This window comes from Jaculus jaculus, chromosome 11 (assembly GCF_020740685.1).
Source record: "Jaculus jaculus isolate mJacJac1 chromosome 11, mJacJac1.mat.Y.cur, whole genome shotgun sequence".
NCBI classification, from domain to species: Eukaryota; Metazoa; Chordata; class Mammalia; order Rodentia; family Dipodidae; genus Jaculus; species Jaculus jaculus.
In genome coordinates this window covers 84,159,555-84,184,331 of record NC_059112.1, presented here as the reverse complement: position 1 = coordinate 84,184,331, position 24,777 = coordinate 84,159,555, and the positions used below count along the sequence as shown (strand labels likewise).

Here is a 24,777-nt window from a genome sequence, read left to right as displayed (position 1 = left end):
CTTGACATGCAGAAATAACCCTAAAGTATACCTTATGCTTTTATATGTTTCCAAACCCTGCAGTGACTGGCAACATATGTGAAAGCATAGTTGGCTTAGTAATTTACATATATACCTGTAGTAGCTATAAAGTATTAGTCCTCTGGTAGTCAGTAGAATGTAGATTCCACAGAATCAGGTAGTCAGTGAGGCCAAGAATTGTTTCCTTTTATTATTTATATGCATGTGTGTGATGTGTATGGCATGTGCCTGCGGAAGGGTGGTGGGGGGGGGGTCATGCATGGAGGTTACAGGACAACCTCAGGGTGTTTGTCCTCTCCTTTTACCTTCTTTTTGAGACAGGGACTCCCTGCTCCTCCCGCTTTTTATAACCACTGCATGAGCACCAGACTGACTAGCCAACAAGCTTCTAATTCATTGGCTCACCTCCCTCTGCCATAGGTGTTTGGGATTATGTATGTGTGAGCCACTTTGCATCTGGTTTTACATGGATGCAGGGGGATTGAACTCAGGCTGGCAGACTTTGCAAGCAAGTGCCTTTAACTGCTGACCCATCTTCTCAGCCCATAACTGTCCCTTTTTGGTGTGTAGTCCTCAGCAGTAAACATAACCACCTTTACTTTTTAGCATGGACCAGTACTTTACATACAGGACTTATACAGCATACCATTTACTTTGACATTAAACTTCTTTCTTCCCATTCTAGTGAACTTTGTGAATAAGCAATTTGCCATTCGTAAACAGGTAAAGTCAGTTACCATCTTGGCATTAAGAAATCATCTGTGGGTTAAAATAAATCTGTGGCTCTATTAAACACAGAAGTCATGAGAAAAAGTAACGTTGTCTTGTGACTCACTAAGGCTGTGGAAGAAGTCCCATTGGCCAGGTATTATTGGTGTTTGTATATTTCATTAATTACAAAAACGAATCTCAGTGCATGCTATAGATGCCTCTTGGGCACAGGAGATTTAAAAGGTGAGTAAAAGCATGGTTTCCTTCCTCATCACATCTTGAGGGACTCACTGAAGCAATCATTTACATAAAGGTGACAGCAAGGAACACTTCACTTGCTGTGGGGACACAAGGGTGGTTAGGAGCCAAATGTAAGATGTTGTAGTGGATATTTAAAGACAGAACATTGTATCCACTGTTACTTGCAGGTAAAATGACCAAATCTGTAATGAATTATTAATGGGAAATAGCAAACAATCTTGTCCCTAAATATTTTAAGGGAACTAAACAAAAAAAAAAAAAGGATTCCTCAACTAGATATGGAGTGAGTAGGTGGCATATAAACAGATATGTCTCTAAATATTTCTATTTTCATAAAGGGTCATCCACACAAAGACAAGAAGTGTGATGCTATATGCAAAATTTCTGTTCAGGACTATTATAATTAATAAGTGCTGAAACTCTTGGCTCTACACAGCTTCTGAGAAAACCCCCAGCTGTCCCCAAGCTGGTAACATGTGAACCCTGAGCATTTCCACTGGGGCCATTATTGACTGATGTTTGTATGGTGGGGAAGGGTTGAGATATCAATTCATAAATAGGGAAATTTATCATTTTTGGCAATGAAAACAAGGACATGAAAATAAGAAAATGCATGTAAAAGTTACTGCAAGAGATACCTGTGTTAACTGAAGAAAGCTTCCAGTTTTCTATAAAACCTAGTGCTCATAATGAGAAAAATCAGAAGCAGTTTTGAAGACCCAAAGATACATTATTTCTTTTTCTCCCCTCTTCTGTTGTCTTCCCTCCCTTCCTCACTTCCTTTTCCTCCTTTACCCTCTCGCTTCCTTTCTCCCTCTCTCTCCTTACCTCTCTCTCTCTTCCCTCTGCTTTCTCCCCTGTTTTTTTTTTTTTTTTTTTTAGGAAACTTTTAGATGCTGCTGACACTAATTACTGGTAATTAACAAAGGTAATTATTTTGAGACCAAAACTTAACTTAGGCATCTGGCCTAGCTTTTGTCTAATTATCTTGGGAGTTACCTTTGAAATCTTACCTAGAATGTCTCTTAATAAACCAAAGCTACTGGGACTGGAAGGAATCTGTAGCTTCTTTAACCCTTCTTTACCTGAACTTAACATCTAAATGTCAGCTTTCTTCAGAGGTATTTAATGTAGCTCTCCCTTTTTGTCATATCTCAACATGCCTCTGATGAATTCAGTAGGGTGGATGATAGAGACTCAGATATCACCTGTCATAACTGTCACCTCTGAAAGAAGAGGGATACATCATTCACCATTATTTTATTTATTTATTTGTTTATTTATTGGTGTGTGTGTTGCACACATGCAGGCATGTGAGGGGCATGTGTGGAGGACAGAGGAGTTGTCTGTACTCAGCCTTCTCTGAGACAGTCTCTTCCCACTACAGAAGAGACTGGCCATGAGTAGTTTTCATGTGAGAGCTCAGTAATTGAACCCAGGCTGGTATGCTTTGCAAGAAAGCACATTTAAACACTGACCTATCTCCCCAGCCCTCATCAGCAAATATTTGATTGTATAAATTTTGGGTATATTTAAGCTACAAATGAAAGAAAATCTAAAATCAGTATATGAAGGAAGATGGAAATTTATGTCTCCTATATTAGTGTATGTAATCAAGGGTGGAATGATACGACTGTCAAGACATCAGCTTTTATTTCATTCTTGGGGCATCTTTGAGCTCACCAGTCATAATGGCTGCACCCGTGGATATCATCACATTCACATTCCAGCCATAGGGGAAAAGAGAACAGATTGGGAAACATGGTGTAAGCACATTTCACAGTGTTGTAAGCCACCACTTTCATTGATTTCTCACTGGTCAGAATGCAATCATATGGCCACACCAACCTCCAGGGGAAGCTGACAAACAGGCCAAATATTCAGGCATTTTATCACTGAGGAAGCAGGAAGGAATAGATATGGAAGGATAATTGCCTTTTCCCATGGAGTACTTTCCATGTGGGAAGTATCACAGCGCATATAAAATGCTTTCTACGTGGGTGCTGTACAGTCAGCTATGGGAGTGTACAATGGTTTGCTTGTAGTTCAAAATAGGACCATAGAAACAAAACAGATACAGACTGGACAAAGCCCTAGACTTTTGTAAATGTTTATTGATTGCCATAACTATTTCCAATGCATCAATAAGCCTATAATAAATATTCTTTTATATGTGTTTGCTTTATTGGGATCTTGACAGAACAGTCACTTCCTTTGTTTTCAAAAGTTACTACCTATGTAGGTAAATTTATAATAAAATGCTGTTGATTAATGGAAATGGTATGCAACGATTCAGAAAACAATTTAACTCCTAACAAGAAGGCAACTTTCAGCAATTCAGAAAATAGCTGGCATTCATTTAAATATGCTTGATGAAATAACATATTTTAGTGGGTCTTGTTTTAACCATATAAATGTGAAACAGCCATACAGGTAATATTAGTTCTTAACTCTGGCGAAATGATCAATTGTTTTCAAATTTTATTCAAATCAGCCATCATTTTCTCTAGTGTTTATATTCATATCTGAAGCTAAACCATTATTAGAGCAAAAGGCATGAACTGGAGATAGGATCACTAATTCATATTATTTTCATGCTACATGTTATTTCCCTATAATTTTTTAGAAGGTGGCTATACTAATGCACTCACTATAAAAATTGTAGGGCATCTATGAGGAAAAATACAAGATTAACTCCATGTCATTGTATTTGCATATTAGGCAACATACACTACTATTTAATAAATTGCTTTGCTGCCAATAAAATGTAGAGAAAGACTAGTCAGTAAACACTCTAGCTTTTCTTTTGCGGTGAGGATACTAATTAAGAAAAACTAGAAAATTATAAATGTCCAAGGGCATAGTAATCAGGTTTCTAGTCACAGAGTAAATACTAAAAAAAAACACAAAAAGTCAAAGGCTCTGCATTTGTGGCATGCAACCTAACCAAGACTATTGTTCCCACCTTAATCAGATTTTTAATAACTAAAAACTGTCTGCCTTTTTTAAATTGGAATATATCTGATTGCAGCTTTAACATTCATAGCTTCTAATGTCCCACATGAACCTGTCCAGGTAACTAGAGCAAGGCTTGTTCCTCACCAAATAGAACTTTGCATTCCAACTGCCCCTCATAGGAAGAAATTTCTTGAGGTGCTGGTCTTTTATAATATGTTTAAGTCACTGATCTGAACACTTAAGTAATAACTTGCAGCTATGAAAATCTTGTGAGTGTTAGGTACTATGTTCTGCATTCCTTCTTCCATTTGGTCTAGTATTATGCTATTGCTAGTAAGGAAACTAAGAGACCTCATGGGACCCTAGCCAAAAGTCCAGAGCCTGGATCTGAACCCAGACATTCTGGATTCTGTACCTCTGAGTGTATGAGTTCATTAGATATATAGAATTCCACACTGCAGAATCCAAATTTGCATACCCTGTGTAGTCTTACATGTGACAGTTAGAGGAATTCTGTGCTTTGTGCATGCCTAACCGAATAGGTGTACAATGAAAGTATGGATTCTGAATGTCATCCAAAGCCCATGGATTGAAGTCATGGTCCCCACGGAAGGTGTTTTGGGAGGTAGGGAACCTTTGTAAGGTCTAGTGAGAGAACTTTCGGTCATTGAGTGTGTCCCTGCAGTGTTCATTTGACTCCAGCCCCTTCCTGTTTCTCTTCTCCCTGGCTCATAATGTAAACAGCTTGTACCACCATTTTCTTCTGATGTGGCAAACCTGTGCTTCTGATGTGGCATACTACAATACCACAGTCCTAAAACAATGTCATGAACTGAAATCTCCAAGACTGTGAGCCAAAACAAACTTTTTCTCTTTATAAATTGATTAGCTTAAAAATTTTGTTCTAGGGCTGGAGAGATGGCTTAGTGGTTAACGCTTGCCTGTGAAGCCTAAGGACCCTGGTTGGAGGCTCGGTTCCCCAGGTCCCACGTTAGCCAGATGCACAAGGGGGCGCACGCATCTGGAGTTCGTTTGCAGTGGCTGGTAGTCCTGGCGCGCCCACTCTGTCTCTCTCTCTCTCTCTCTCTCTCTCTCTCTCTCTCTCTCTGCCTCGTTCTCTGTCTGTTGCTCTCAAATAAATAAATAAAAATAAACCAAAAAAAATTAAAAAAAAATTTTGTTCTAGTGAATGCTAACACATTTACTCTCCAATTTATACTGTGGAGTTTGGCCTCCAGTGCTTTTCTCTGCCAACACTGACTTTGTAAGAAAGACTTTCCTTCATAGCAATTGTTTCTATACCAATGATTCAGAATTTTGGAAGTTCAAAGAGCTGTAATAAAAAAACAACAACAACAACAAAAAAAAAACTTCAGAGTTGGTTGGGGAGAATGACTGACACTGTGTGTTGGACAAGAGCATTGCAAAAATGACTTTCCATTACTGTCATTATTTCATTAAATATGGAGCAGTTTTACACCAAGAAAGGAGAAAGACAGAAAGAAAATGGAAAAGGTCATACTCTCAGAATGAAGGACATTTTAAAAATAGATTTAATTTTATAGAAAGCTCACTAAGTTGTCTTTATTTTCCATTTCGCTTTGGGTCAGTAAAGCACTGGTCTGAGAACCAGCTTTTGGGAATCTTTGTTCTAGAACACATTCCTCTTATGGTAAATGTTAGGTATCCAGGACAACTGAGCCCACACCAGGGCCTTCTGATAAGATTATCTCCAGTGTAATGGAATTTGGTACGAGGCAGGTCCATTTTGGAGCCCATTCAAGGGGGTTTATCTAATGAAGTAGCAAAGATATCTCATTATAGGGCAGCCTCACCTATAATTGCTCTACTGAGAGTAATTCTGAAGCAAATCTCTAGGGTATAGCAATGTGGATATCCCAGAAAGCTTAATTTAAATGGATACTAACACAGGTATTTCATTGTGCAACACAGTCAAGAAACTGGAGTTCACCCAATTCTCAAGTGAGCTGTTTTATCACACATGAGGGTTTTCATCTTATTTCAGCACACAGTACTTTTCTCTCTTTTTTATATTATTAATGTTTTGCTAGCATTCAATGGAATGGGTCTCTTTGTGACATTTTCATACATGTCTGTCGTTATATTTTGTTCTTATATACACCCCTCACTGCCTTCCCAATGCCCTTCTCCCCCTTGTTGGTCTCTTCCTCCCTACAAATAGCTCCCTGCTACTTTCCTGATTTATATATATATATATATATATTTTCTATCACCTTCCCTTATACCCCTTTAGACTTCTTCCTGTCCTTTCATGGTCCCCTTTCAGTTTTCATGTCCTACACACACACGAGCGCGCGCGCGCACACACACACACACACACACACACACACACACAATTTAAATATATATTCTGCATGAGAGAAAACACATGATGCTAATCTTTTTGATCCTGGCTTCCTTCACTTAATATAACAATCTCCAGTTACATTATTTTCCTAAAAACATCATAATTTCACTTTGCAACTGAATATAATCTGATTGCACATATGTCCTATATTTTATTCATCCATTCATCTGTTGATAGACATCTAGGCTGGTACCATATTGTGGCTGTTGTGAATAGTACAACAATAAGCATGAATCTCTAAGCATGAATAAGCAAGAAAATCTATCAAATGTTGATCACGTTGATGTAGAGTCCCTTGAATATATCCAGGATCACTATAGCTGAATCATATTGTAGATATATTTCAGTTTTAAAAATATTTTATTTAGGGCTGGAGAGATGGCTTAGTGGTTAAGCACTTGCCTGTGAAGCCTAAGGACCCCGGTTCGAGGCTCAGTTCCCCAGGGCCCACGTTAGCCAGATGCACAAGGGGGCGCACGCGTCTGGAGTTCATTTGAAGTGGCCGGAGGCCCTGGCGCACCCATTCTCTCTCTTCTCTCCCTGTCTGCCTTTCTCTCTCTGTCACTATCAAATAAATCATATATATATATATATATATATATATATATATATATATATATCAAATAAATTATATATATATGTATCAAATAAATTATATATATATCAAATAAATTATATATATATAACTTATATATATATAATTTATTTATTTATTTCAGGGGGGAGAGAGAGAATGGGCACAACAGGGCCTCTAGCCACTGTAAATGAACTCCAGAGAAAGAGAGAACTCCAGACGCATGTGTCACCTTCTGCATGTAGCTTATGTGGGTTCTGGGGAATTGAACCTGGGTCCTTAGGCTTCATAGTCAAGTCCCTTAAATTCTAAGACATCTCTCCAGTTCATATTTTCAATTTTTTAAGGAACCCTCTACACTGAGTTTCATAGTGGCTGTACCATTTTTCATTCCCACCAGCAGTGTATAAGGGTTCCAGTTTCCTCACATCACTAGAATGAGAGACATTTTTCCAGCCATTCATCTGATAGGGGAGTGGTAGCTATAATCTATGTATAAAAAAATAACTTCCCAAAACATACCAAAACTTATGCAATCAGCAAATAGGCTACTGAATGGAATAGACGGTTCTCAAAAGAAATCCAAATCACCAATAAATATTTGCAAATACGTTCAATATTATTAGCCATCAAAGAAATGTCAATTAAATTTTCCTGGAGATCCCATCTCACCCCAGTGGGCATGGCTGTCATCAAGAAAAACAAAGACAACAGTGCTGGGAAGGAAGTACACAGGTCTTAAACCTTACTGATCATAAGTATTCTTATTTAAATAAATCCTTGAAGTAGTAACTCTCTAAGAGATACATGTTAACAGCCCTCCCATATCAATAGGTGAAGAAACTGATGTCTTGAAAGGTTAATTAACTTCCTGAAAGTGCCTCATAGTCTGTGTCAGGGTCAAGATTAAATTCCGATGAACAAACTGTTTTCATGTCTGGAATTTTTTTTCCATAGTGCTCTTCATACTGTAATGTGCCTAAGGTTTTATTGTTTAAAATGCAAATCTGACACATTACATGACATACCAGATGCTTCATTTCAAACAAGCCTCCAAATGTCCATGCTGTTGTGTCCAGAACCACTCAGAGTAGCAAAAACACAACTGCCCCCACCACCACTAGTTGGATGACAAATGACTGTCCTCGTGTCTTGAACAAGTTGTCAGGAAGCCATTCTCTACATCTAGCTCCACACCTAGCCACCACATGAGTCCAGAGCTGTGACTAAGAAGATGTTGAATTTGGAGTCAAGTTATCTGTTTAGTGCTATTTTATTCTTTGAGCAACTTTCTTAACCCCTTAGAACATGTTTAAATAAACAAGATGATAATTGAGGCCTATGCCTATATACAAACACACACATAACCCACCCACATATATATGAGCAAAAAGTAAAGAATAAAACATAATGAAACTAGGGCTGGAAAGATGGCTTAGTGGTTAAGCACTTGCCTGTGAAGCCTAAGGACCCCAGTTCGAGGCTCGATTCCCCAGGACCCAGTTAGCCAGATGCACAAGGGGGTGCATGCGTCTGGAGTTCGTTTGCAGTGGCTGGAGGCCCTGGCACGCCCATTCTCTCTCTCTCTCTCTCTCTCTCTCTCTCTCTCTCTATCTGCCTCTTTCTCTCTATGCCTGTCGCTCTCAAATAAATAAATAAAAATAAACAAAAAACTTTTTAAAAAGCATGATGAAACTAAATTCTGTATAAGTCTTCATAATATTGGTCCAGTTACCCACACATACACACACACAGTATGGTGTGCATTTAATTTAAAATTTTAGCACTCCCTGGGGTTTTTACTGACTTGTTTGCTAACATTGCTAATCCAACCCAGTAATCCTTTCCTTTGTTGACTAACATTAAAAAGTGATAGTCTTATAGTGTCTTTCTAGCATCCACAAGGAACTAGGCGTGGTCCTGAGTACATATGTACTCTATCTAATGTAGTCTATTTTTAATTATAATGCATCATTTTCTACTTCATTCCACTTTTGAAGAATAATATTAATCAAACACTATTTTAAATTACTAGCTGCTTATGACAAAAATATAAGCCTTCACTTAAATGCACAAATTATTATGCCAGAAATAGTTCACTTTTCTTAGTTGCCAGATATAAACTGATGAACTCTGAATGTTCAGGATTAGATATTACACCTTTTAGTTTGATTGTCACCAGCTTTGTTCTGTCCATAACCAGAAAGTATTTAGTGATAAAAGATATTTGAAAAATATGTTAGCAAATTTTTTTGGGATTAAAACACAAAAGGAGTTTTTCTCCTAACCTCAAAAGTTCAAGACTAAAACTAGGTATTTTTCTATTATTAGACACTAAGCCAAGTAGGTCTCTAGAAAATTGCATTTTACAATACTAAGAGAAAACACATATTAATATTACTAACATTCCCCAACTTTTTTGGCCTGACATAGTGGAGATGCTGGGAAAGCAAATGCAAAGAAAATGTTATGCCTGTTCCAAAAAAGCAGACCCAAGGATTAGAGTCCTAATGTCTGAGTGATGAGGCTTAGTTTGCATTTCTAGGTTATGTATTATTTTAATGTTTTGTTCATTGTATTGTTTAAAAGAAGAATTTTTTGTAAAGTAGACATTTAGAAATACTGCTTACCTATAGCATTATAACATAATTAGTTCCAGCTGTCATTATGCCATCCCAAATGGAACCAAAAAGATTAAAAGATTTAAAGATACTCAGACACAAGTTGACTATTGGTTAAAAGAAAATATATTTAAGTAACTGAATATTATTATCAAGTGATGAGAATTGTGAAGGCCTCCTAAGGCAATACCTCCATTTGATCAGCCCCTGTTACTACAGAGGGTTCCTCTTGATGGCCCTGGTTGTGCGGCACACCTGCCCTAACTGTTCTGACTCCTGCAAAGCCTCTCACCCTGCTCTCGTGAAAGCAGCCATTGATACAACAGGGAAAGGCACAGCAATTGCCTTCTGTATACAGGGCTGATAACAAGGGAGAACTTGTGAGTGGGGTATGGGGGGATTCTAAAAGACCGGAAGAGTAGAAAAAAGGCCATGTAATCACTTGCCAGGTATACACTGGTTATCTCAGAGAGAACCATGTTTTCCCAGTCCTCATATGGTGGTAGAGAGTGCACAGATGTGTGATAATTAATCTCTGTTGTCAATTTGAATCACCATGGTGACAAATCTCTGGGCATGTCTGTTAGGGAGAGTCTAAATATTTTAGGTTGATTGAGGTAGGAAGATTCACCTGAGTGGGACCATTCCATGGGCTGGAATCCCAGACTGAGTACAAAGCAAGTACAAAACAACAAGCATCTTTGCAGTCTGCTTCCTGACTGCAGAAGTGCTGGGCAGCTGCCTCATGCTTCTGCTGTCATACTCTCCCACCTCGATGAGCTGCGTCCTCTTGAACTATGAGCCAAAATAACCCTCCTCCTTCCAGGTGTTTCTTGTCTTGTTTCTTTTCATCACAGAAAAAAAAAAAAAAAAAAAAGGAACTGGGATGGAGAAATAGCACTTGCTGGCAAAGCCAAAGGACCCAAGTTCAATTCCCCTTTGCCCAGGTAAAGCCAGATGCACAAGGTGGTGTTTGTATCTGAAGTTCATTGGAGTGGCTCAAGGTACTGGTGTGCCTCACTCTATCTGCCTCTATCTCCCTTTCTTTCAAAGGAACAAATAAAATATTTTTAAAATAAAAAGAAGGAACTAATACAGTGTGAATAGAAGAATCTTCTATAGTTTATACTGTAATTTTTGTATAATTTCATAAATGAGTGAAAAATTAGATTCCATAAAGAAATCCCTCCTCCATAGCTGGGCATGGTGATGCATGCCTTTAATCCCAGCACTCGAGAGGCAGAAGTAGGGGGATTGCCATGAGCTAGAGTGAGACCCTACATCAAAAAAACAAAACAACAACAACAACACACACACACACACAAACACACAAAAGTCCCTCCTCCCATAGTTTTTCAATATAATTACCTGGAGGACTAAGGAATGCCCATGGATATCTAAGCAACTTTCAGAGAATATGACACACACACCTAGGATCCAGACAAAGGCTACAGCTAGAACATTGATACCTTTAATTTCCAAGTTCAAGTGTTAAATACTTAAAGGCTGAAAACCCACTAGCATAGAGGATACCCATCCATTTCTTCCTCTTAAATCACCTATAATAGGTATAATTCTTTTTGTTCATTAGAAAGTTGTATGGATACATCATATGTAAGTTTGATATATCCATCTTCCATGCCCCCATTCCATGGAGGGCCCTACTCAGTGGGATTGTTCGTATTTCCCCTAGGTTTGTAGGGTATAAATGTGAAAAGAAAGCAATCACAAATATAGACCACCCTGAGCTACACAGTGAAACCAGACCTGAAAAAAAAAATGAAACTAAAAACAATTAGCCAGGCCACATGCCAGTTGGAGGAGCTGCTCACAAATGATTCTGTGGGGAGTATCAGTAAAAATATGCAATATGTAGTGATCTTATGAGGATAACTGTATCAACCTACTAAAACGACAAGATTATAAATAGGCTTGCACCATCATGCCTGGCCCTACATTTTTTTAATAGTTTTGGGGAACTTATCAATTAGATCTTCAGACTGGAGAAGCAGTTAAGGTGTTTGCCTGCAGAGCCTAACGACCAAGGTTTGGTTCTCCAGTACCCACATGAAGATGCACGAAGTAGAGCTGGAGAGAGGGCTTAGCAGTTAAGGTGCTTGCCTGAAGCACCTAAAGGTCCATGTTTGACTCTCTAGGTCCTGCTGCCCATACTGCATGACCCACAATTCCCATGTGGTTGACCTGCATCCTCAATGAGGAAGGCCTCTTCAGAAAAAGTCAGGGAGGAGGGAAAGGATGGTACTAACATGTGATGTTTACATATAAAATATATCCATATCTAATAATAAAAATACATTTAAAAATTCCAGTGTCTTTGTTTTTTAGCAAGTTTACTTCAATTCAATTCCCATATTAAATTCCATAGGAAAAAATTATCTCTTAAGGCAGGCCTGAAATAACATGTTTTCTTTTAATTTCTTATTAGCTATAGAAAAAATATCACAGATGCAAAGCCTAAGATTTACCATCTTAGGTCCATTTTATGGTTTACATTTTATGTTAACAAGTACTACCCCCACTCTCCCATTTTATTTTATTTTCTAAATTTATTGCAGGGTGACCAGAGCTAAATAAAATGAAAACCAGCAATTCCCTGTCTTCTGTCCTCACCCTTCTTCCCTGCCTTCACACATCATACAGTTTGAACTTCATACTGACCTTGTCAGCCCTGAGTGGATGGAATCCACTTTCCTTTGTCAGAGAAACATAACACCAAGTGAGCTCTTGGTTACTCTCTTGATTCTGCTATGTAGAACGGCGTTAGAGGAAAACTTCTGATTCAATTTCGAGTTAGTTGTTTAGCTCTCCTGTGGCTTCATTTGACATTCACTGAAATAGAGATTTTTTTCTCCACTTGGGAGATGATTCTGTTACTATCAGAGAATAGGATTTAGTTAGGCAGGGGGTAATAAAAAAGGAAACAAATAGATTTTCTTTGCACTGTCTCAGTGTGGCTTCCTTAGTTTATATGAATTGTTATGAATACCTAGAACACTAGGCACATAAATCCTTAAATGTCACTACCAAACTATATCCTTACCCACATATAAGAAAACACTGAAGCATTTCTTTTGGTTAATGGTAATGAAGATGACCATGCTACTGGTTTATGAATAATTGATCATTGATTTGTGGGATAAGTTATACCAAGAAATGGGTCACAAATCACTAACTAACCACTTTCTCACTGCTCTGTCAACTTGTTGGTGACATGGGAGTAAAAATGATGCCAAAGTGGGGTCTTGGGAGGGGCCAGATTTCCATAAAAATGTAGGAGACCCCAGGCCAGTGGACCCCAACTTCATGTCCTTATCCAGGTAACCAAAGAAAACAAGAGAATTATAAGAGCAATTTATGAATTATGAAAGTTAGGGAGAATTAGAGGGGGAAACAAAGCAGGAAAACCTGCTAGGAGGGGAATACTGGGAAAGAACGAGATTAGAGAGTGGTAAGGGACCAAGAGCCAATAACCAGCACAGCCAGGAGAGCTCACACATGGCTCAGGCCCATTTGTATGGATCAGACATCCAATTAGGATGAACCTCTTCATCAGACTTAGGGGCCTAACAGAGGGTCCTGTTTGGTTGGTGGGCTCAAGAGGCAGACTCAGGAAGGTCCAGCCCACTTGTGTGCTAAGCTTGGGAATGGTTGAGAAAGAAGCAAGAAGCTGTCACCCCAGTTGATGCTTATAGCCATCATGGATGAGCCTGGATCAGACATGGGTTCTAGTCCTGACACAGCAGGCAAGTTAGCATCCATGTCTCTGTGTGCCAGTTCCAAGCTAACTACATATCAGAAAAACGAAAAACTACCTTGTTCCTCATCTGTTTTGAAGGGATGTTGCATGACAGGTATTTGGTTGTTGAGATACGTGTGTGCATGCACACATGCACAGGGTGTGTTGGTCGTAAATCATACTTGTCATGGATCTTGGTCAAAGTGTAAAAACCACTGGTTTAGAAGCCAGATTGAAAGAGAAAATACTAGAAGCCATTAAGAGTGTATGTGAGATCATTCAGATGAGAAATGAAAGAACAGAGCCAGAAAAGTGACATTAGTAAAAACAAAGAAGGCAAGCAGAAGGATGAAAAGGCAATAAAGGTGGGAGGAGGGGAGGAAGGGTGAACCTCAATGGCAGGTGAGACACTTTGGAGAACTTTAGAAGAAGCACAGTGCAGCTGAATCAGAAGAATACATAGCCCGTGGGTTCTGTGTGTAACCCGGGGAAGGGGCAGGGGCAGCGGTGGAACAGAGACTCACCACCAAAGACAGAGGTAGAATCACTGCTGCCTGATTCTACCTCCAATGCAAGAATAGAGCAGCAAGAACTGAGGACAACCAAAATCTTATCAATAAGACAAGAACAAGATAGCTGACTCCTGTCAGCAGATGAACCACCTCTTACACAGCCTCTGGAGCCCAGGTGAAAGCACAGAGGAATGGGCAAGACGAGCAAGAGTGCTGCTTTCATAGCTAGCCTGACAACTTGGACCAGGGTGATGGAGACAGTCACTTAGGCTTCCCAAAATATACCCAAACAGAAATCCAGAAGCTTCTGAGAGCTCAACACTAAAATAGACTTAAAGCATGCCCACCAAGGCTCAGAGAATTTTGCAGAAGAGGGGGCAGAAAGAATGTAAGTGCCACAGGTTGGGAGATAATATTAAGAGGCACTGCCTCTCCTCCCCCCACAATTACTGACTGACTGCTGCTCACAACTCATAACCAACAACTCCATGGTGAATATGAGCCATCCCACTAAGGAGGGCCTTTGGTGAAGTGGGGGAAGGGAGGAGGGAAGTGGTGATACCAACACATAATGCATCCATAGGAAATTTCTAGTTAATGTAATAACAATAATGTTAAAAAAAGAAGACAAGGAAAGAATTCTGAAGCTCATGGATTACTAGGAAAGGGATGGTGCCCAGATTAAGAAATGTTAAAACTAAATTGATAGTGGGGAACTGCAAAAGGTTACTCCAAGACTGGAAAATAGCCAGTTCTGAAGTTCCAAGGAGTAGAATTTCGAGGGAAGAATACCTTGCTTGTTGTTTAAGGAGGAAATGTTTAAAACTATCACTGCAAGCCAACCAAGAAGACTGTTCTTCAAGAATTGACATACTACAGTTTTTTGTTATTGGATTTATTTATTTACTTACTTACTTATTTTAGTTAAGGTCTTGCTCTGGTCTAATCTCAGGCTAGTCTTGAATTCATAGCAATCCTTCTACCTCTACCTCCCAAGATTAAAGGTGTGCGCCACCACACCTGGCCATACTATAGTTTTAACAAGCTTGGGAATTAAGTAGTTTTGACATGAAATGCTACACTGACCATGTGTTCTATATAGAGAGCAAATCTTAGCAAGCCTAACATGGACTGACAGCTTGTGTTCACACCCGTTGTGTGGTTGAGCATAGGATGTAATCTTAGTGACCCCTGCTAAACCAAGAAGCCTAAGCCGGCATCTGAAACAGAAAGCCGATTTGCTGGTAATCAGAGGCCGACTGCTTGTCACTTCCAGAAAGGGAATGGCAGAGGGGACAGTAGCCTGAGGAGCATATGTAGATGGGCAGATCTTTAATTTGTTTTAAGGGGATGCGGAGATGGCTTGCTATGCAAACTTCAGAACTGGAGTTCAGATCCCCAGCACCTATGTAAAATGCTGGTTGAGCATATAGGCCCTTTTGTAATCCTAGTGCTTGGGAGACAGACAGAGGATCCCTGGGACAAGCTGGTTACCTAAACTATCAAGGAGCTCTTCCTCAAGTAAGAGACCCTACCTCAATATTCAAGATGAAGAGTAGTTGAAGAAAACGTCCAACATCACCCTCTCACCCCACACACAGGCACAGCCCACCCCTCCCTCCCCCCACATGCACACTTGTGCTCAAACATGTACCTCATACACACATACATACACGGGGAAGAAAGAATATGAACACTGAGCAGATAACATTGTAAGAGGCAAAAGTGAAAAAGGGAAAGTAAATGAGAAGATAATCCAAGGTGTGGGATTCCTCGGGTGTCAGGAGAAGTGTGTGAAGGGCTAGGGGTCTGGAAGTGGGGCAAGAAGAGACAGTTCAAACATGCAGACATAAGGAGTCTGTTTCACGGATTCAGGAAGACTTGATACGCATTGACAGAATTTTTCACTCCGACTTTTTCTCTTACAGTAGGATCTCCTGTATCCCAGGCTGGTCTTGAGCCTTAAACTCTTTTTGTAACCAAGGAGGGACTTTGAACTTCTGAACCTCCCTCCTCCTCCTCCTAAGTGCTTGGATTCCAGGCACACACTGCCAAACCTGGTTTTGTGTTGTGCTGGGATGGGAACCCAGAGCTTTGCATGCTAGGCAAGCACTCTGTTACTGATCTACATCTGCAGGCTCCAACTCTGCCTGTTAATGGAGTTGAAAGCAGTTGAGAAATTTGAAACTTGAAGCCATACATTGAACAGACTATAGGGACTAATGGGACTTGCTGAGCAAGGGGAACATGAATCGTTAGTGATAATAAACTGAAGGTAGGTGATTGTCTTCAGGGTGCCACCGAGAACCCTAAAGGTAGTTTGATTTGTCTGTTCTTCAGGTGTCCCCCATAAACTTAGGTGTTCTGAATGCTAGGTTCCCAGTGAATGGAGATTTGGGAATTAACGCCTCCTGGAGGGAGTGTATTGTTGGGGGTCGGCTATGGGTATTATAGCCAGTTTCCCCTTGCCAGTGTTTGGCACACCCTTGTGTTGCTATTCTCCACCTTATGTTGGCCACGGGGTGATGTCAACCCTCTGCTCATGCCATTATTTTTCCTGCCATCATAGAGCTTCTCCCTTGAGCTTGTAAGCCAAAATAAACCTCTTTTTTCCCACAGGCTGCTCTTGGTTGGTTGATTTCTACCAGCATTGCAAACCTAGCCCTGAACTTCTTTTTAAATTTATTTTTAATGTTTATTATTAATTTACATGTCTCATATGGATACATCATCTGTTGGTACCCTTTTTTCCCTCATGCCTGCCTCCATTATTCTTATTTATTTATTTATTTGAGAGAGAGTGAGGGAGAGAGAGATTGAGTGAGAGAGAAAGAGAGAGAGAGAGAGAGAGAGAGAGAGGGAATGGGCACACCAGGTCCTCTATCCATTCCAAACAAACTCCAGACACATATACCACCATGTTCATCTGGCTTATGTGGGTACTGGGGAATCGAACCTGGGACCTTAGGCTTCACAGTAAAGACTCAGACTTAAGCCAATGTGAAGAAGGAGGATTGGCAAGCAGAACATGAGTGCTGACAGTGATGATAATGGAGACTTATGGCTCTGGGCTGGATAGGAAATGGACAGCACAGAGCTGTCAGACTGAGAGTACAGCCAACTTGTCCAGGAAAGGTATTTGAAGATTTGAGAGTAGAAAAGCTGAAAGAAGGGGGAGGCTTGGTGACGAAGCTATACATAACTCTGAGGCAGAATACTTGGAACAAATACCAGTGTGGGAAAATGGGGCTGCTAAACTGAAGGCTAGAAAAGTCAGTAGTCACAACATTAAAGCGAACTCACTGAGGAAGATGTTGAGACAGAGCAAAGAGGAAACAGCCCAGGTGTCAAGTCTTAGTAAATGGCAGTGGGGGATGGGGAGAGTAACCAGGAGCCTGTCAGTTGGCCAGATTAGTCTGTCTAAATTTCTTGGTACTCTACAATATTTTGTGTGTGTTAGAGAAAGGGTGACTCTAGAGGGGGTCCATGGGAGTCTTAGAGAGGGTCTCACTTAAACTGAAGAAGGTTGATGTGTTTATAATAGACCACATACATTAGACAAAATAACAGGGAGGGGATAGAGGGGAAGCTAAGGAGCACAACATCAGTGAACTTTTGGGGTGCCTTAATCAAGACAAGGGTAAAACCTGCTTTGGGGTACAAAGGATTACAGTCCTTTCTCCACCTCCAACTACTTGCTGGTCTAACCTGGGCAGCTGTCAGCTAAAAGAAATGGAAAGGAAAGGGTACTTTCATACCCTGTAACATGCAGGGATAATTTTCTTCATTTCATTACTTGTACCTCTCCTGCATTCTTTTTTCCTATGTATGTACAACACTAATAGAAAAACAGTAAAGGTTATTAGAATTATGCAAACTGCTACAATGACAAATTGCTTTTCTAATACACCTTTAAAGTTAGCCAGAAAGGTTGTTTGTATATTTTGACATGTTCATTTATATTTATTGGATTTTCCTCTTGTTTCTGATATTTGAAATATTACGGAATAATTGTTTATGACTATTTAGGAGAAAAATATCAGTGCACACAGTAGCAAGTACATCTTTTTAATAAAGGAATCACCCTTATTCACCTGGAGTTTTTTAAAAGCTAATTTAAAATATTCATAAACCATAAATCAGGACTCTCATGGCTTTATTAACGAACACATTGCATGTGCTTATGCATGAGGGAATATGTGAGCTGTTTGTGTGCTGTGGACATTTCCTATAGCATCAGCTCTAAGACAGGGGTAATGGTAAATGGCTGGCATGGAAAGTTTTAAACACTCAAGAAATGTCTCTAAATACCAGCAAGATAAAGAAAAATGAAACAATCAATATTTCCTCTTTCTGATGTCTTCATAAGGTGTGAGTATTGGAACCTGGTAATTTCACACCAATTGGTTCTTTTGTTTCTATTTAATCATTTCATAACCTTAAATTTTCATTTAGCGGGGACCACCTCAGCTCTGATACTAGAGTTAAGTTAGGAATGAGCTGAATGTCCTAACATTTCTTTATGTGCGTTATGGAAACACCAATCTAGTGTCCATTTAAACACAAGAAGCATGTAAAATATTATGTTCTCTCATTCCTAGAGCATATGTCATCTTAAAGTACAGAAAGCATCAGCTGACAGTCAGGGGGCCTGCTCAGGAGTTCTGACTCCTACAGAAGTTGTCCCCACAGATACTTTGAGTAATTGGGTACTTCGTTCAGTTTTAGTGGCTTGAACACAGAGGGTACATCTGAAAGCAGGACTGTGTGTTGGTGGGCACAGTTTTGCTAACATTGAGTAACATGATCTCTCATTCACATGGAGGTGTCCAATTGAGGAGTTACACATGACCCTGCCACTGGTTAATTAGGCTATCAAAGTAGGTGTATACAGAAATGAAAGTGAATCTCAAATATCTCAACTGAAGGTGGAGAGAGGTGTAGGTGCTGGCTATATGTTTTTATCTGTAAGTACAGTCTGATGTGATTACCCAGTGCAGTGAGTATCCTGGGTAGATCATCAGGTTGCTCACATCTCACTGGCATAAGAGGAGCTATGCTCTACCAGTCATTGCCTTACTGTTGCATATTTTAAGTAGCTCATTTCTTTTCTGAATAGGTAATGTAGCCACATAGCTCTAAAGCAAGAAGTTAAAAAATTAGAACACATTAAAAATAGTCTTTCCATTTCTATTTTCCATCTACTAACTTTCTTTCCAAATGGACAATTATCATTCATCTTTCAATTCAATAAATATAAACAACATGATAGCATACAATATTATTTCTTCATTTTGCTATTTGTATTAGGGTTCTCTAGAGGGACAGAACCAATAGAATGAATTGGTTTCAAAAAGAGAATTTATTAAATTAGCTTGCAGCAGTCCAACAATGGCTGTTTTCAGGCCAGAGAGTCAAGGAACCAGGAACTGCTCAGTACCCATGGCTGGGTGCCTCAGCAGTCCCAATCCAGCTCTGAAGATGTGGAGGATTGCTGGAGAGCTGCTGATCCTCAGTCCACATTGGAAGGCTGAGGAAACTCGGTTCTAATACCAACAAACAACAGGCAAGCATTATAGGCAGTCAGGTGGGAAGAAGGGACTGTTGCCTCTCAGAGGTTCCTTACATGTAAGCCCACCACCAGGAAGGCCACCCACTCTGGAGGAAAGTCTTCCTTCAGTCAGTCCTTCCAGGAAGCAACTTCTCTTATGATTGCATGGTATTCTATTATTTTTTTTAAATTTTTTGTTCATTTATTTGAGAGCAACAGACAGAGAAAGAGAGAGAGAGAATGGGCACGCCAGGGCCTCCAGCCACTGCAAATGAACTCCAGATGCGTGCGCCCCCTTGTGCATCTGGCTAATGTGGGTCCTGGAGAATCGAGCCTCGAACTGGGATCCTTAGGCTTCACAGGCAAGCGCTTAACCGCTAAGCCATCTCTCCAGCCCTGGTATTCTATTATTTTGTGTCTACCGTATCAATATATTTCACATAGATTGTAGTATGTCCCCTCCCCATTCCCATTTCCATAAGGGTCCTCCTCAGTAGGGTTATTGGTGTATATTGTGGGATAATCAGGGTCTCTGTCTCTGGGTGGGGGAGCTGTACCTCAGGATGTTTCTACCTGCCTTGTGGTTCTTACAATCTTCCTGCCATCCACCCTCTTCTGCAGTAGTCCCTGAGCCTTGGCAAGTGTGTTAGCAGTTGGTGTTCACTTCTCTGTAGCCACTGTATTTCTTTTTTAAAAATTGCTATTAATTATGGACATACGTAGTATGGAAACATCATATGTTGGTACCACCTTTCCCTCATCCCTGCCCCCTTTCTGAAGGGGGCCCTTCTCATTGGGGTTACTTAGGAGAGCAATGCTCCTGGGTGTGATGTCCCAGCTTGTCAAACACACTGACATGATGTACACACAAGTGCAGTAGTGGCACACAGCCTTGATGGGTAACCAGTCACTTTCTGACTGGTTAAGAGATCCACTCAGAGGAAAGGAACCCATATCTGCAACTGAGAGACAGGTCAGAATAATATTCAGAAATGATTTTGCTCTCTAGTCTCAAGCTCCCACCAATCTTGGGATAAAAGGGACTGTCCATCAAATTCTCCCTAAATTAATAATGCTTATCCCATTTAACCTGTGCTGACTTCACTCTCCATTGGAGAATCTGTCTATCTGTTCAAGTGGGAGTGAAACCAAAGGAGATATACTACCTGTCTCACTTCAGCCTAGCCCTAGCTGAAGCCACAGAGGAATTGGTGAGATGAGCAAGAGTGTTACTTCCATGGTGAACCTGATAATCAGCACTAGGGTGAAGGAGACAGACCCTGAGGATACTCAACACATACCAAAACAGTCATCCAGAGGCACCTAAGAGCCTAAGAGTGTTTCTGTTCACTTCAGTGTTTGTTGCCATTTCCCTGGAACTCATTGGTGTGCTAACATTGGGAATAATACTGTGACTGCTTCCTCTATAGTTTTTTGTAAATTTATTAAAAAAATTTAATTTATTTTTGTCAGATATGGACATGTTTTGTATGTACACAACACATGTTGGTACCATCCACTCCCTCCTCCCTGCCCCTTTTCTGAAAAGGCCATCCTTGTTGGGGAATCAGGTCAACCCCATGGGGATTTTGGGTCATGCATTATGGGGGCAGCAGTCAGTGAAATATGTCCCAACTTGTGGCTCTAACAATCTTTCTATCGCCTCTTCCACAAAATTCTCTGAGCCATGTTGGGTACATTTTAGGTCTATTTCAGTGATGGGCACTTAGGAGCCTCTGGATCTGTAGTTTGTTAGGTATTGAGTGTCCTTAGTGTCTATCTCCTTCACCCTTGTGCTGATATCATGTTCACTAAGACAGCAGCACTATTGCTCATTTTCCCAGTTCCTCTGTAGTTTCAGCTGGGGCCATGGTGGGGTGTGCTGGGTCAATTATCTCCTCAGATTTGCTATGGTCCTAAAAAGAGAAGCAGATTCTCCAATGGAGAGTGAAGTCAGCCCCAGTTAAATTGGATAGCCATTATTAATTTAGATAAAATCTAAAGGGTGTTGACCCTCTTATAGCCCAAGATTAGTGGGAGCTTGACAATGGAAAGCAGAAACATTATCTGGATATGATTATGACTTGTTTCCCAGTTCCAGATATGGTTTCCTTTCCATTGAGGGAACTGTTAGCCAATCCAAGAGCAGTTGGTTACCAACCATGGCTGTGTGCCACTATTGCATTTATGTGAGCAACACATCAGGTTGTTTGCTTCTGAGTTGCTTAGGCTTTGAGTTGCTTGGACAGTAGCTCATGTAGTGCCTTCCAGCACTAGATGGGCTAGTTGTCTGGGGACTGACTTCCTTCTGGATTCCAACAAGGTCTCTCCATGGCCCATTCCAACAGTATGTAGTGTCTTCAGAAGTAGGGTCTTACTATTAATCTCTAATGGGTAATGAAGCACTCTGACAGAAGTCTAACTTGTTTTGGGAGATCTAGTAGGCTCCCTGACCAGCAACTTATTGTGGATATAAACCACATACTGGCACAGGGAATTACAGACCAGTGGGGATTTCAGTCTAGTCTGTCCACCTCCCTTAATTGGGGATTTTATTTTGTATATGGGCTTCCAGCAGGAAGGTTCTTATTGTACTGACTTCTTAAGCCTTTAGTTTTGTGTAGTTCCGTCCCCCCCCCCCCTTTGCCTGAATCCTCCTAACTTCTTATCCCCACTATATTCTTTCCTTCTTCCAGTTTGCCTTGTATCCCCACCTGCCCTCCCTCCCTAGTTCCTCTTCTTCCTGGTCTTATTCTGGTTACATGTCCTTAGACCTAATGCTTACTCCCTTTTACACTTCTTCTAGCTTGTCCACTTTAGGAGACACATATGAGCAAACACATGTGACATTTGTCTGTGTGACCTCGCTCAGGATGGTATTTTCTGAGTACATCCATTTTCCTATGAATTTCATTTTTTCCTTACTGCTGAGTAGAATTCCATTGTGGAAATGTACCACATCTTCATTATCCATTCATCAGCCAATTAGCATCTGGGTTGATTCCAATTTCTAGGTATTGTGAATAGAGTGGCAATAAACATGGTTGAGCAAGTATTTTTAAGTAGAGAACATATTTCCTTAGGGTCAGTTCTGAGGAGTAGGGTAATTGATCAGATAGTAAGTCAGTAATCATCGTTTTCAGGAGTCTCCATACTGATTTCCATAGTGGTTCTACAAGTTTGCACTCCCACTATTAGTGAATAAAGGCTCTTCTTTCACTAAAATCTCATCCACATTTTTTGTCATTTGATTTCTTGACAGCCATGCTGATTGGATTAAGATTAAATTCCAAAATTCTTTTAATTTGCATTTCCATAGTGACTAGGTACGTTGAAACTCTAAGTATTACACATTTATATTTCCTCCTTTGAGAATTCTCTGTTCACTTTTCTGCCCCATTTTTTTTGAGTGGATTGTTGGATTTTTTTTCATTGCTTATTTTTTTGAGTTCTTTGTAGATTCTAGATATTAGGCCTTTGTCAGAGCTATAGATGGTGAAGATCTGTTCCCATTCTGTGGGTTGTCTCTGGGCTGTTTATGGTATGCTTATCTGTACAAAGGGCTTTCTAGTTTCATGAGAGACAACTGGATAGTCATTATTTAATTTCCTGGGGTACTGGGATCTTGTTCAGGAAGTCTTTCGTGACTCCTATGTCTTGGAGAGTTCTCCATATTTTTCTCCTAGTTTTCTTGGAATTTCAGGTGTTATATTGAGGTCCTTAATCCAATTGCAGTTGATTTTTGTGCAGGGTGAGAGAAGTGGATCCACATTCATTTTTCTACACATGGTTGTCTAGTTTCTCCAGTATCCTTTGTTGAAAGTACTGTATTTTCTCTAGTGTTCATTGTTGGCGTTTTTGACAGAGATCAGGTAGCTGTAGTTGCATGAACTGAGGTCTGTGTTTTCTATTCCATTGATCTGTATATCTGTTTTGTGCCAGTACCATGCTGTTTTTATTATGATGGCTTTGTATCATAGCTTGAAATCAGGTATGGTGATACCACAGAAGTTATTCTTTTGCTGAGGATCATTTTGGATATCTGAGGCCTTCTGTCATTCCAAATGAATTTTGAGACTTTTTTTCTAGCACCGTGATGAATGTTGCTGGAATTTTTATTGTTTTTGTCATTGAATTTGTAAGTTGCTTTTGGTAGAATGGCTATTATTACAAGTTGACTCTTCTACTCCAAGAGCTTGGAAAGGTATTTCTATTTTCTCATATCCTCCTCAATTTCTTTCTTCAATGTTTTTATGTCTTCATTGTATAAGTCTTTTACTTGTTTGGTTGGTGATATTCCAAGATATTTAATTTTCTGTGCTTCTTGGAAACAGAACAGCCTCACTGGTCTCTTTATCTAGTTGTTTATCCTTAGCATATAGAAAAGATATGGATTTTTGTGTTGATTTTTGTATTATGCCACTTTGCTGAGAGTTTATCACCTTTAGAAGTTTCTTGGTGGAGTCTTTTGAGTCACTTATATATAAATTATCTGCAAAAACTTCTAGTTTGACTTCTGAGAGATATGTTCCATACTGATGAACATCTGGGTTGTTTGCAGTGTTTGGCTGTTAGAGGGACTGTTACAGGAAATAATCCTGTGTACATACCACTTTGCATGGATATAGTCATATCTGGAGAATATATCCCTTAAGTACAAATCCAAGAATTTGCACATTTGAAATTTTAATAAATATGGCCATATTTCACTCCCACTAGTGCCATTTGATAAGGCTAGCCAATTCTTTAGTCTTACCAAACTACTGTCATCAAATTTTATGTATTACAGGATCATAACTTTAAAAAAAAATCAGAGTATAAGACAGATGTTTATATCTTTGAGTGAGTTGAGTTCCTCTACTTGCATTGAGTCATTTATCTCTGGTTTTCTGCATATTTCTGTTTCAGTGTTATTAAACCCTATTTGTCTAAGGTCTTAGGAGGGCATTGATGTAAATTCAAAATAAGTTGGAGAAGTCTGTTTCAATAAAGTAAATTTTGCTGAGTGCAATTCTGGTAATTTTTTATGAAGTAGCAGGAAACCACTTCCTCTTTTAATCTGTGTTCAGTTACAAACTCATATTAAAACCCAATTATTTCTCATCCTTTAGTAGTGCTCCCTGGTTACAGTATGAGGGAACAGTCTCAAAAATGAAGTACGTGTTCATATTTTTAAAGAAATGGAATAATAGTAAGCAGTAATATTTATAAAAAATAGACATCTATAAAAATCAGAAAGCTCCTTATTATTACTAAGGTTCTTGTTTTAAAAGGCATTATTTCTCTTACAGTAAGAGATCATAAAGTTGTCAAGGGCTACCTTTGTGATTTAAGTACTATTACTTGAGATCCTAACATGTTAAGTTTTGATATTATTTCTAATACCCCAAATTCAGTGTTGCCATATCTGCTAGAGAAATTC

The 24,777-nt window shown here is 39.7% G+C and overlaps 1 protein-coding gene across 2 annotated transcripts in view; it reads left to right on the top strand.

The window, feature by feature from the left end:
* Window positions 1–24,777, top strand: part of Spata16 (spermatogenesis associated 16) — a 333,223-nt gene that overhangs the window by 36,608 nt on the left and 271,838 nt on the right. The window lies entirely within an intron of this gene.